A 15,376-nucleotide genomic window follows, 5' to 3' on the forward strand; every position below is an offset into this window, starting at 1 on the left:
TAAAGGTAACTTGAACGCTGACAATCACTATACTCGGAAAGTGAGCTGATAGAGCAAAAAAAGATAAAACAAAGAGAGAGGGAGAGAGATTGAGACTGCAGGCAAGTAAGGTTTGAGGACCTGGAGTGATGCCAAAAAAAAGCATTCACAAAGATTTATATTCCAAAACCCTACTCTGTTCAAACATCTACGTACGTCTTTGTATTTTTTATGGACAGCAGCTAGCAAATAAAGATTGATATGAACACCTACATTTTCATGCCAATTTAAGTTTTAGAAGCAGACAGAAGAATTAACTATTTATTGTTTTCTATTATCTTGTTTATAACTTAAAAGGTTTCAGTCCACCAGTTAGATATTAAAAAGAAATGATGTGATATAGGTGATCAATTATCCATTAAAAACAAGGAACAAATAGCACAAAGGATATAAACCGCTTGTCTAAGACATTCAGCTTTTTTTTGGAAAATGAACCTGCTTTTCAAAATTTGGAACTGTTTTTTGAATGACCAAATAGAAAAAATAAGAATTAAGTTCAGTGAGACTGATCAACCCAATACGAATATTTTGTTGTGGAGTAAAATTAGTTCTGTAGGAGAACTTACAGGTAATATGTAAAGCCCCACCACACCATATACAGGAAAGATTTGCAGGCTAGTAGCTGAACACTTGTAAAACCTTCAGCTCCATCCCTTGGCCTGTGTTCTGCGCTTTTTAATCATCATGGTAGTCGAGGTAACCTAATTACAGAAGCTGTTTGCACCCTGGTGGTAAGTGCTCTGATATCATCCCAAGCACCTGTGGTAAACTGAAATAATTAATTGAGGTCATCTCAGTGATTCACTCTCTAAAAATCAGATTCTAGTCCTTTCTTGATTAAAACATATATCTTTTCTTCTTTGATGGGCTTTGATGGGTTTCTTCTTATGTGTTACTCTTCCATTTCCTAGCCTCTTTTTCAATTCCCACACAAGCAGGATCATTCTGGGACATGACGGTTGGTGGTGTTTTGCATTTTGAATCACCACTGCTCTCCCACCTGTGCAAAGCATATTATTGCTATTCCACCAGCTACATTTGGCCTTAGAGAAATTTTCTGCTGAGGCTTGCAGAAATCTGAGGCAAGATTTCAAAGACAAATTCATCACACGTGTATTTTATGTCCGTCTTCTGGTGTGCATGCTTCCCAAGGTCAGGGGAGGACCTGTTCTGCTACAGACTCAGGCAGAACATAATGACACCAGTGGAATGATTTCTTCTGATGTGGATGGGTGCTGTGTCAGGTTCCCTAGCTATCTGTAGAGACATCTTACCTTTCTTCTCAGGCAGATGGTGGCTTCAACACTACTATTTTTGAAATATCAAGGAAATTTACTTCCACACAATTTCCAAAGTTTTACACTTATTCCTCCGGAATAAACTCATGACTGACTCTTTCTAGTCCCAGTTCAAACTGTTGAGCCTTCCATAATCCATTAGTTTTCTCTTTTCTTGTCATTGTAATGGCATTTACTTTATTTTTTTATTTCCAGTTCATTATGTATTTATTGTTTAGAAGATCACACTTTAATCTTTCCTTTCCCTCATTTCCAGCAGTTCAGTCATGCTTATCTGTTACAAGCTTGATTTAATTTCTTAGCAGGGGCTATAGGGAAATTGAGGAGATGCCCTTCATTAGTCTCTTGTAATTATGTTTCTAACTCTGCTTTCTGAAATAGCTTTTAGATGCCTTCAGTTCTGGGGCTGTTTTGACTCTGATCAGTGTCTCATTATCTGACATTTTTGGAATACTGCTGAAACAGATAAACTAGCCCAACTTGGAGACTACTGCAATGTGTGTCTGGTAATTTTAAGTAGAAAAAGGTGTGAGGAAATGAATCCAGTCGTGCACTCAGCACTGTATTTACTTTCTTTGAACTTTGCAATATTACTGCTAGGGGATAATAAACCCATCCAGATTCCATCAGTTATAATAACAATGCTAATCCATTGCAGCCATCATAAAGACACTTCGGCCTTGATTGCATAGGCAGAGCCAAAGTATAAATTTGCTAATATCTGGAACAGCTAATATGCCCTTTGAAGCAACTGATTATTTTTACACGTATCTGCAGTCTACCAAACTATCAATCCTTTCTGTCCCTTTCTTTTCTGTATCTTCCCTTTGAACATGACCCTTAGAAAAGGGTGCCCCCTTAATGATCAAATGCAATTTAGTTAGGAAAGTGCATCAAGGAGGACATTCCTAAAAACTACGTGGCTACACAGGGAGACACCAATGAGAATGCAAGTTCATGGCTATCCAGATGAACTCTTTAACTGTAGAAAAGGAATGAGAAAATAATCCTTAAAAGAGAGAACACCTGACCTCTTGAACTTCCTTCTCCTGGACTGATGGCTAGTAATCTTGGTCAATGCCATGAGAGTCCTCAGAACTGCATGAAAACGCCATCCCTCAAGTCTCCATTTAGCCATGAGACAGATTGTATCACTACAAGATTTTCCGCCCTCAAATGAATGGTCTTCACTCTCCAGACCTATACAATCTGATGTGACCCCAAAAGAAAGGGAGAAGGCAACAGGTCTTCAGCCTTCAGATTTCTCCTGAGCACTGATCAGGATTGCCATTTATTTATCTCCCTTTGTGACACTTCCCGTAATGGCAAATCTCCTACCATGAGGAACTGGATCGAGAACTTTATTATATTTTGCCTGAAGGTTAATTCATCAGATTATAGAAAGGTAGTACCTCCTTAGTCTACTGACACCGGGCTTTGTACAAAATGCAGCTCCATGAGCTAGCCTGAGTGTTAATGGCTGGCAGTGTTCAATGAACGCACAGTACAGCACTGAGATAGCGTCTGATAGAATTTTCAGAGATTTTATCTTTGCTATTGCTGCAACAGTAAATGAGTAGCATAGTTTGACTCATTTTTATTCCTTTACCTGATCTGATCCCAACTCTCTGACCTCAAGAAATTGTGAGTGAAAGAGTGATTTAGGTATCTCCCAGTCTTTTCCTTGGAAATCATTCCATAGTGTATCTGATCTATTATTCACTACATCTTTGAGATGTATCTGAGACTCGTCTCTGCCATGCACTCAGAGCACTCCAACCTGTAGGCTGTAAATTCAGTCGTGGATATCTTTATTTCATTCCAATTCAGGGAGCACTTAATTAATTATACAAAACTGTGCAACTCTGGCAGATTAAGCCCTCTGCAAAGATTACCTATAGCCCTCTGAAAGCACTTTGCTGGATGGCAGGGAATGCAGTTTAAACCTTAGCTTCAGAGGAAAATTTCTCACACTTCAAAGAGATGTTTTAACTAATATGCAGCATGAGCAAAGACAAAGGGCCTGATACAACTTTACACTACATCCTGATTAAACTACGCAGAAAAAAAGGACTGAAGTGTTTACAGTCTGAATTCTAAATATGGGAGACTTATGCAGATGTTAAATGGCAATGATGTTCCCTGAGTTATTGACTACACCAGCTAGATACTGGCAGTTCCCCATTCAGATTACTGGCTTTTATGTTTCTCTTATGCACTTCCAGCCTACATATCCTAAGAACCTAGTCAGCTTTCATAAAAGTAGAAGTAAAAGTAAAAAAAAGTAAAAAAAAAAAAAGTAAAAGACCTACGTCTTTTAGGAAGCACCAAGTGACTGAAAATAAGGGATTTAAAATGGTAGTGTTACAGTTAGGTTAAGTCTATTCACTGAGGTGGAAATACTGTTTTGCAACAAAACACAGATGACATTAGTGAACTAAGAGGATATTAAGTCAGAGAGACCTTCATGGTTACACAGGTGGCAAGGTGAAGTCAATCCTTTCTGCTCAGTTCTGTTTTATCATTAGCTTGGCTTCTCCACTGTACTCTTCCAGATAGCCATTTTGCCCACTTGCTCCGTTTTATCTATTCTGTAGACTGAGAGCTTCTGAAAATACTATTTGCCTTTGTTATATATAGATAGCAATGACCGTTTAGTATGATTTGGACTATTCACTCTACAGAAAACTCTGACCATGGCAGCTTGAAGTGAATGGCAACTGATTTACTTCATCGCTCAGATTTACAACCCTCGCCGAGATCCATATTGCCCTACGTAGACTGTGATCAAAATCTGACTCAGTTTCACAGTAGTTTACAGTTTCTGTACTATGCATACTATTAGCTATACAATCAGTACATAGTCCAGCACAGCGAATACCTTGTCCTTAACTGGATTTTACTAATAGTAGATTATTTTTCCTCTCCACTACTAAGGTCTCAAGATGAAACACTATCCCTAATACATTATTATGAATTATTATTATATGTTTCTGTATTGATATTAAACAGTTCTTGGGATACCTGATTCAAAGGAAGGCTTCAGTATAAATTTTGGTGACAAGAAAGACCAGACAGGACCTTCTTCAAAAACTTCCCACCTCCTTTTTTTTAACCCCCAAAATAGAGAAGACATAAAACCAGAAAAGGGAGAGGAAACTAGAACTTTCCATTTACAAAAATAAAATCATGGCATTTTGAAAACCAAGCTGGGGACAACATAAAGGGAAAAAAAGGTTTTACTCCTTTAAATAGAATTCAGCAGCACGTGTTGTGGATAGCAGCACATTCATTCAGCATGTCTAAGTGATAAACAGGAGTGGAGTGTTCCTTCTTTTTCAGATATCTGGAGACATGAATAGGCATTTCTGAATAACGAAACGTAGGAGCTTGTCTCAGTGTGGCAGAAAGTGATGGAAGATCACCGCTTGGTGATGGAACAGCCCATCCTGGCAGCCCTCTCTAAGCATGTGGAGGACAAGAAAGTAATTAGAAGTAGCCAGCATGGATTCACCAAAGGGAAATCATGCTAACCAACCTGATAGCCTTCTATGATGGCACAACTGGCTGGGTAGATGAGCAAGCTCAGGAAGCGCAGGCTGGATGGGTGGACAGTGAGGTGGATTGAGAACTGGCTGAATGGCAGGGCTCAGAGGGTTGTGATCAGTGGCACAGAGTCTAGTTGGAGGCCTGTAGCTAGCAGTGTTCCCCAGGGGTCAATACTGGGTATTATTTAACTTATTCATAAATATTTCATTCCCTTATATGTGAATAGTTTCCAAAAATAATTTATTTAGGTGGAAAAATTTATTAACTGCTCTAAGGAGATGTTCTATACCTGGATGTACATAGAGCTTCTTTAAGACAAGAAGGAGGATTATATTGTCAGCTTCACCAATGTTTTCTAATCAATCAGGAATGTCATATTAGAATCACTAAAGCATGTAGTTGAAAAAGCAAATAAAGCAGAAAGAAAGATTTGCCCTTTCATACTAGCAAAATAGAGACTTTTTATGAAAAGATTAAAATTTTCATTAATATTGAAATGCTAATAAAACAATTTTTCATTAGAAATATTTTATTTACTGAAAATCAGGGGATCTTTCATAACAACAATTCAATGACAATTTTGAAAACATGGTAATAAAGTCAATAAAATATGGATTAAACATTGCAAAAGATTTACCAGAAAGACAAAATGGGGTTATTTTGAATTCTCCCAAATGGAGATAACTTCAAAATGCTTTTCAGATTTATTTGCCTCTTTGTTTGTTTGTTTCCCTAACTCCAGCCTATAAACAAAGCGAAATAATTTATTACAATTGATTGTGTATGCTTCTTTTCCACAAAAGTAGGTCACGTTCAAAGTGAAATTCAAGTGCAAATATACTCTAAATACCCTTTTTCATAGAGGGGTTTACCTGCCACCAGGGGATCAAAAGCCAGTGTCGATCATCGCTGCTTGGGGCTGCACGCGCACTGGGTCAGAAGTCAGATGGTGTCTGCTCTGTTATGCCAAGTATTGCTCGCAGATCTTTCCTATATCTGCATTGCAACTGGATCTAGCTCTTGCTCAGATGGCTCACTCAAAGTATTAATCACCTATATGGATTTTCAGTAGAGAAAAATCTTTTTATTCTAAGTGTTTCTAGAAGAGCTTCTTATCACTGTGGAACTTTAACCCAGGGACCTTGCTCCTACAGGCTAGAAAAAAAACTATTTAGAAAAACAGACAAAGTCCAGAAATCTTCTCCTTATCTGACATCTTTAGCTGTCTAGCCAGTAGCAATGGAAAGAGAGATTGCATCATCCTGCTGTCAAATCCACTGTGTGAGTATCAGTCCCAGCTTTGCTGTGCACAGTAACATCACGGTCTACATTGTGCAAAGTGAGTTTAAACAAAATTGGTTTTTGGGCAAGTCTTTTCAGAGCCACTCTGACGCACTGTGATTACCAGCACTGCTGCAGGCATTAGGAATGCTGATTTGTGTCCTTTGCCTGTTAGGTGCAGCACAGGAATATAAGATACTGAGATGTCCTCAGACAGGACTTGTCACCTGAAAATAAAGGTGCGGAACGACTCTGTGAAGTTGTGATATTGTATCCTGCAGTTGGTTCTAAATAAAAGAAAGGCCAAGATTTTGGATATCAGCTGGACATCAAAAAGCTCACAATTATTCTGTATACTAGAAAATAGATGAAACTATTGTCTGCCTTTTTCTCCAACAAGCAGTCACACATCCAGCAAGAATATAAACTCTACTAACTTCTTCCTGTACAAACTTTTTCAAAAATATATTACTGCATAGGTCTGATGCCTGCAAATGAGGGTTAATTTGCCAGTAAACAGTACATTCAGATCAAACTTGCAAAGTCTGCATCTCTGGCATCTGCACAATGCCTCACTGGAGTCTGCAAATTCATTCCAAGCACAAGGAGGCTCTGTGCATGGAGAGAGCCCTGCAGGCTGGAGATTCTCACCAGGACTTCCATCTGACTTGAAAAAGACATTAAAACGTGGTACTAAATTTTATTTTTTAGTAGCTTCTGTCACATGCATGGATATTACAGTTTTTAAAACTACGGTTTTCAAAATGTCTTTGGTAAAGCCCAATTGTCATTAGAATAAATAGAAGAGTGTTGCAAAGTCGCATAGGGAACAATGCTAAAGTAAGTTTGGAGAGGTGTGGGCCCGAGTCTACCAGCATCTGTAGCTGTATTTTGTTGTACAGTGTTTTGAGAGAGCAATGAAAAATGTATATGACAAAACAGCTTCAAGATGAAGCAGTATACTGCAGTCATTACTTTTCTAACTATTGCATTCATTTTGGAATCTAAAAGAATTTCCAGTTGAGAAAATTAACAATCCTTCCATATACATGTGAACATCCTTCCATATACATTCTGCTAGGAAATAACCTTCCTCTAATTATTTAAAATGGTCTCCATACAGTATCGGAAGGCTAGGTACTGCACTGTATTAATAAGTTCTCACTTCCTCCATATCCAGTAAGAATGGAAAGCTTCTCCCCAAGTTTGAGTGGGCAATAGAAAGCTCCTCATAGATTCACTGAGTGGCACAAAACAGTCTAAGATCTGGCTGTGGCTAATATCAGGACAAGGTGTTGTAGGCTACTCTGTCATACTACACTGTTCAATAATGAAACCCATTAACCAGTACTGCTTGCTTTGGGGAACATGAGGAAAGAATTTTAATGTCCTCTTTAATATTTTGCATATTTATCAAACAAATAATTAAGCTATTTTGCAAATGTATTGTAATAATAATGATAATACAATAGGAGGATTCAGGTAATGAGTGTCATGCATTGCCAAGAGTGGTTTGACTTGGTGACATACAGTAAATTATGGATTAAGGCTCTAGAATCCTCCCAATGTAAAACCACTGACAGTTCTGAAATTTGTGTCCTAACAATGATCAAAAGGGAACAGTTGCCCTAAAACTCTCACTTCACAACTATTATTTTTCCTCTGTTTCTCAGAAAGTCATCTTAACGTTTTAGGTGTTAGCTGCAGTCTATAAGCTCCGCATAGTTCCTGTTTCTTTAGTGGAAGGCATGAACAGCCAGATCAGAACATTATTTGACTGTATACTTTCACCTTCATAGTTGTGTCTTATTTTGTGTCTCAGTCTTTCAGATTTTTGTCTCTGTTGACACATTTCGTTTGATCTTTCTTTGACCTGAAACCCTTCCGGAGCCACCTGGGAGTTACCATAACCATGAACCAGACAGAACGAAGGAGTGAAGGGATCTTCCCTGGAGTCATGCATAATCCAGTGACAAGTGCTGTGCTCCAGGGTCCTGTGCACTAGTGGTAATCCTTCATGGGATCCCTGTTTAAAGGGCTCAGCAGCCTAGAAGCAGCTTTTAAATTTGATGAATCGCAGACAAGGCTATTTAATGAATGTCAGGTACAAAAGATAGCAACAGAACTGAATAAGCTCAGGTGCTTCTAATTAAAATTGAGTTTGCTACAGCAAAGCTAGGATAGAGCCCCTGAACATCTCTCAGTGACTAGAAAAATGTTTGCCTGAATATAATTTAGCGGATGGGGGAGGAGAGAGTGACTCCACGCAAAGATAATTGATTAAAAGGCATTCGTAATAGACCATAGGGAACTGAATTCATGAACTATTGCCTGCAGTGTGTGTCAGTGAGCTGTTAACATAATTTTAAACAACAGCATCAAGAAGAGAGCATACAGAAAATTATAATATACATATATTAATGTATAATATAAAATATTCATAAACATACAGAAAACTAAAAACAGATAACATCTAATGATTCTTTGTTTAACCTCTCAATGACTAATTAATCTCATTAATATAGTCAACATTTGCTGATAGATACCAGAAATTAACTGCAGTTATTTCCTCTTCCATGTTTAGGAACAGCTTGAAATCATAGCTTTCAACACACAAAATATTGTTAATAGATATGCTTTTCCCTGTGGTTGTAAATGTAAATAGATATTTCTAAGATGCCTTCACGAAGAAGCTAAGAGCAGTAGTTGCCTGGAGGTACAGAAAAAGAACCTCGCTGAACAACAGGACAGATGCAGCAAGCTCAGTTTTCGTGTGGATTTATTTAAGAGGTCTGGAGCCAAAGATGCGACTTAGCTCTTACAGAAGCAGAGTGGTTTTCATAATTTCCTACTTCAATATATTTAACAGTGATTCTTTACTTGTTTTTCTTTACCTGCATGTCTTCATAATATAGTTGTGCGACATCTCCAAATGACTGGAGCCCATGATCTTTCAGTATAGTCCAGTCCAAAAAATGACATGTTAGGATGTAACAGCCCTAATGATTATTTAGATTAAATTTATCCCTGCTGCTGTTTTTAGACATTAGAAACAAATATGTATGAAGCCTATTAAAAATCTTGTTTGGTTAGGAATTTAAAAAATCAGTCATATGTTGCAGTTGGTATTGAAACAGCATATCACGACTCAGTTTAATGTGGTTTTATAAATACGGATTTACCATATAAAGATGGCTACCTAATTATTACCTTTTCAAAAGCAGCTCTGGCCATCTTGTAGACTAATATCTTTGAAGAGGAATTGTTGCATCCAATGATGATTTGAAAACTACATATAGCATCAAACTTTGAAAGACTTCTTATACAGTGATAACTTCTTATACCTCTTTCCATTTTTCCATTCCCTGGGTCATGATAGGAAAATGACTACCTTAGACAAGAAAATTTAAAATCAAGCATTTTCACAGCTTTTAAATATTCTTTCCTTCTCAAAAATGTTTATTTCACAAAATAGACAAAAAAATTCATAATCAACATACTTTGTAACTATTCCTGTCTTTGTAACTGTTCCTATAATTGCTTAGAGTTCATCATACGACTTCAGAGAGCACTTGCTAGAGTGCCTGTACTTTTTTTTCCTTGGGTGGTAAACAGAGAAGCAAATGAAGAAGGTGAAATCCAAAACTAACGCAAAAAATTCCTCTCATTTACTGTGATGTAAATACACCAGTGATATAAGCAATGTCATAGTTTTCTCCAGAGAGAATTAACTCCCTTCACACAGTCTGGGAAGTGATTTGGGATCTCTGAACAGAAAGCATTAAACACATTTTAGTCTGTAATGACACTGTGCCAGATGCAACAGAAAAAGGAAGATGTCATTGTGTCCCATAAGAATCAGAGGACAGGGAAATACTCATATTCCACAAAATATTTTTCTCCTCTTGCAAAAAATGTTGCTGAAAGATTAAGCTCCTGATATACCAACCCTTTCAATACAAACACAGCTTCAGGCAGGTAATTAGTATCGTTAACTTCAGTGGAACTCCTAGTTGCCTCAGGTAATCCGTGAGTTTATACGTGTTTTTAGAGCACAGTCCAAGAGATTTTGACATACTTCCTTCTACCTATGAAGGAAAATGGGATTAGTTAATGCACCCATGTTCTACTTAAAGTACCTCCATTACAACATTTAAATTAAACATGATCAGTCAGCTCCAATTTAAACATCAGTATCTGTAGAGTTTTAATTACAGCATAGCGTGGAAAACTCTTATACAAGTTTTGTTAAAGACGAAATTCTCACTGGCTTTGTCAAAAACTTATCTTGAGAGCAAACTAAGTGTAATGTACTCCTCTACTTGTGTAAATGTTCCAGATATCTAAAACAATAACTTTAATTAAATAAAGAAAACTGGCTCAGTATCGATCTCTCTTGCCATTAAAAAAATGGAGCCTCTCTTATATTAACAAATCTGCTCTGCTTTTTCCAGAAGGGTATTTCTGCATTTGCATCTAATACTAAAATAGCATCAGTTCCAAAGATGAAACTCAGTCAGCTATAGAAAGACCTAAAGAAAATAGGTGACTCATACTGTTATCTGCTGTATGTTTACAAAAACTTACTATATGCATCTCACTTTCATCTGGGAAGTGATTATTAATGCATCATAGTATGCTGTATAGCAGCAGTGATGCAGTCCACTATCGACAAGTTAAAAACCAAGACTAATCTATTATGTCATTTGCTATCCAGAAATTATGTGAAAAAATTCACATACACAAGACATTATGTGAAAAAATTCACATACACAAGACAAAGCAATTTCAATCTATTATTTCTTACAGGAAATAAAAAAATAGAAATAAGATGTTTTGGGTGAATATCAACAGTATTTGAAGACACAATTAAAAAGTCCTTAACCTGAGAATGCTGCTATGGGATACCAACCCCCCAATGCTTTAAGACATTGGACTAAGAAAAACGAGTTATCAGGTTGAAAATGGCTGGAGACATGGCTCTTACACAAGCACCTGAACTACAATTATTTTTTGTCTTCCAATCTTAATTCCAGAGTTGCAAATAAGTAGTTTCAAAGGAATTTATTAAAACTTGTAGGGAAAGACTAAGATTCAAGCAAAGGGAAAAAAGCAAAACGGATAGCATTTTCATAACTTTTCTGTGTATGCAATGTGCCTCTAAGTCACTTTAATAACCAACTACCACAGCTTCCTAAAAGCAGGATAATCAACATGCCTAATGCAACTAGGTTATTGCTTTAACACAGAGAAGAGAGGAAATGTAGTCCAGCTACGGACTACAACGAGCTACGACTGCATGACTGCAGCTAGAGAGGGAGTTATTATAATGAGGCTTTTTCACAAAGAGAAGCATTGCACAGCACCTAAACATGTAACCAGAGCATTCTTTATTTAAAAAAACACTGTGCTATATTCCTCCCTTCAGGTCTATCCGTTTTATGCCAGCGGATTTTTGTTAAATTCACTGGCCCTGATTTACGTAGAGCAGGGGTTCCTCGGCGCTCTAAGGCAGACCTCATGGTGAAGATCCCACGCTTAGAGCACATTTCGTCATTTGCTCTATGCGCCTTTCAAAGACTGCGCTGCACCTATCAAAAATATGAAAATTCTAGCACTCTCCTGTCTGAGAAGAACAAATAGTCATTTAACCTTGCCAGTGCAATCCATTATATCTCTATCTATGCTTCGGTTATGTCCTGGTTTCCATACCAGCCAAAGTGCAAACTGAGCGGAGCCAAAACACTGAGTAACAATAAGAGACTGCGTATTTACTGCTTTCATGTTAATATAACTCCACTGACAATAATGTAATCACCTCTCATTTAATAGGGTACAAGAAAATAGAATTGTGTGTAACCGGTACATAGGTATTCCCAAGTTATGATATAATCATTTCACACGGACCAAAAGGCAGCTGAAGTTCGTAGCTCTTTTTAGACTGTACACTTTAATGTCACCTTATATTTGTAAAGTTAATTTACAGATAGATAATATCTGAGTTTTAATTGTTTAAGGATGTTAAAACTACATTTTAATAGATGTCATATAACTTCTGAATTCTTAGCATACCAGCTCCAGACCCTGCATTTTTAAGACTTAATGGCCATAATAAGTTTTCCATCATGAGGTCAGAGGGGTTAGAAAATGTAATTTTCCAAACCCATCCAAAATACCATTAATTCTGTCCCTCGCATACAAAACAAGCTGAACTATCAGAGTAACAGTTTGCTTAATATAAGGCAAATCCTTTAGACTCTTTTGTCTTCTATTCTTCAGACAAACCTTTAAGCTGACAAAACCAATTAAACTAGAACAACATAAAGTCATATTTGCAAAATATATTGAAATATCACAAAGGAGCTTAATATTCCATCACAATAAAGTTATGTTTTATTAGGGGGTTATTAGGAGTCTTATTCTGCCTGATCCTGAACAAAAACCATTTTGCTAATTTTTTCAGTTTACGTTGACAGAAAACTCTGCTGCCCAATTTACCAGCAGGTACTGCTCCTGAAAGTCTGTAGAGTCTTTTTCAATTCTTCATGGGAAAACAAGTCTAATCTGGCTTATTCCTCCAGCTAGAGTAGGTTAAAGAAATTATGGCAGGCTTGCTCTCTTTCTTTGTGCCAGCAGTTGAAGAAATACATACACTGACTACTTTGGTAAGCCCTCCCAGTACCCGTTTTAAAGGGCTGTTACCACAAAATGTTGTTCCCACAATCCTAAACCAAAATACAGTACCTCCTCCCTTTCTTGTTGTCGTTGTGCAGTGCAAAGAGGAACACAATTTAGCAAAGTCTTATTTCAGTCAACAGTTTCACTGAATAAACCCATTCCAGGGAATCCCTTTGCCCTTAGAAAAAGTAAACGGGCATACTTATTGCACGGTGTTCCAGCCATGTTCCACAGTTTTGCAGCGTTCTGCAGAAGCCAGTAGCATACCTCTGCTATGACAGCCAAATTTTAAAAATCGATTTGCAGTGTTATTGGAGAGCAAAAGCTGCAGTTCTTCCTAAGACAGATCCTTCCCTGTCCTTAGTAGCACTTTTTTTCTGGAGAAATTCATATTGTCGCAATCTACATTCTGTTAGAACATCCTGCGGGCATACAAACAAAAAAATCTAAAAACTTTGCACTGGGTGAACTTCATGAGGTTTTTGTTGCCCCAGTCCTCAAGGTCCCTTTTATAATCACAAAAGCACCTGTGTCATCTCTCATTTCATCACTCTCTCTGAGTATGATTTTTATAGGTCTGAATATGACTGAATATAAGTAGACACAGTAATGGGAAAATTATTTCTCTAAACCGTAACAATCTTTCTCAATTTCATAGTGGATCTCTATTATAAGTTTATTGATTCTGTACAGGTATCGTACTTTGTATTTGTGTATTTTCAGACGCTCCTTGTATGAGGATTTGAGGACAACTAATGCTCGGGAAGGCATATGAATAAGAATCCTCAAAAAGCAGCAGTCAAGACACAAAAGACAACAGCAGTGCATAACCTGTAGGCATTGGAGCTCTATGACAGGGCTCCAGACTTCACAGATATCCCATTTATTTCTCCATACAGCCTATACTTGGTGGGCCATAGGAACTGCCTATTTGCAGAACTGTAGGTGAACGTCATCCTACTTCTAGATGTCATTATAGCAGCTTTGCCTTTCCATAGGCAAGGGAAGGTCTAACTGAGAGTGAGTTTTGGCACATAGATAAGGAAAAAAATCCAGAAACAGTGCAGAAGAGTAATGACTATGATTACTTCAAGGGAGCAACTCCAACAGACATATTCAATGGTTGTATTTAAATGAGCTCTTAAGAATAATTATCATACTAGACTGTAATTCAGCTGTAAAAGTGTCTTTTTCCTGTTTAGTATAACCTATGCTGGAACTACGCCAGAAGAGTTGTTTTGGAAGATTTCTGAGCGTAGGCAAATCCTTCTGTTTATCAAAGAGCCAGCCATACCATGCAGTACTCAAGGACTAGACAATGAACGTTCCACCCAGAAAATACTTCAAATTTGTTTTTATCTGTCTCAAAATAGAGAGTCAAATGCTATAAAAATTACGCACAATTAATTGTGAGTTAAAACTAAAACTTGGAAGTGGCATCTCACCTAACCTCAGGTCTATCAAGGAGTTCTTGGAACCTCTGAGCTTTAGCATAATTACATCACAAGACTTAATTAATACTTGATAATTACCTTAAGATGACATGAATCTCATTTTTTCTGCTCCTCCTTTCATTTGCTTTGGCTACCAAAATTCATTTGTTGGCATGAATTAATTCAAATGATTTGAAAAACATTATTTTAATACTGTTTTTGCATTGAAAAAATATTGGTGTGACATTTATAGACCCATTAGTACACAAAAAAGGCAGTTCTATATTACTAAAAAAAAAAATAGGTTTATGTAGAGTCTGTCTCTTGATATCACCTAGAGGAAGAATGACAGGGGATATTGCTATCCTGTATTCAGGTAGGAGCCTTAGAACAGAGGTACCTATATATGCACCTACAGAGACTAAGATCTTCATTCTCTTGGTTATGATTCACAAGTCAAACTGGACACAAAAAAAGTCTCATTCATGGTAGATTAAGAAGAAGCTCAAATGGACTCAGGTCCAAGAGCTTGGAATGGAAGTACAGGCCTTCAATGTTCATTTCTACCATTGGATCAGCAAGGGAAAAAGAACACTGGCAGCACAAGAAAGAGGGTGTTTCAGGAAAAGCAAGTGTAGGAGTCCTTAGAGAGCAGTGCCTATTACCCAAAGAATGCTTAACACTGGTAAAGCAACTGAGGGAAACAATTTCAGAGCATTTTAGTCTGGATTTTGTCTAGATTTCTTTTAACAGTGTTCAGAAACCTTAGCAAACTAACAGAAGTAACTAATTTTCCCATTGAAGTGAATTGTAAATATGGTGCCCAAAGGCCAAAACTCTAAGACAGGCTGTGCTCAAGCCCCATGGCAATCTTGCATATCAAGAAAAGGTCCCGTTATACCTGGGTTGGGTATAACTTTAGCTGTAGAAGTCTAAAGGGGAGGGAGGTGAACCTAAAGGTAATGACAGGAACTTATTATGTCTTAGGGAATCTGCAAAGTATTTCACTACAGCTCTGTGGACTTATGACCTGATCTTGTATCATAATGCTCAAATAATTTATCAGTACATAGATCAAGTTCATTTCACAGAGTCCAA

At 37.4% G+C, this 15,376-nt stretch overlaps 1 protein-coding gene across 4 annotated transcripts in view; it reads right to left on the reverse strand.

The window, feature by feature from the left end:
• PLPP4 (phospholipid phosphatase 4) overlaps positions 1-6,036 on the reverse strand; it is a 109,943-nt gene extending 103,907 nt beyond the window's left edge. Inside the window, exon 1 of one of the 4 annotated variants that reach the window (XM_068951563.1) lies at positions 5,759-6,036. The gene's annotated coding sequence lies outside the window, so the exon portion shown is untranslated. The remainder of the gene's footprint in view (positions 1-5,758) is intronic. The other 3 variants (XM_068951565.1, XM_009689357.2, XM_068951564.1) reach the window with 3 other exon arrangements.
• Positions 6,037-15,376: the final 9,340 nt, after the last annotated feature.

The sequence above is a fragment of the Struthio camelus genome, chromosome 7 (assembly GCF_040807025.1).
Source record: "Struthio camelus isolate bStrCam1 chromosome 7, bStrCam1.hap1, whole genome shotgun sequence".
Classification (NCBI taxonomy): domain Eukaryota; kingdom Metazoa; phylum Chordata; class Aves; order Struthioniformes; family Struthionidae; genus Struthio; species Struthio camelus.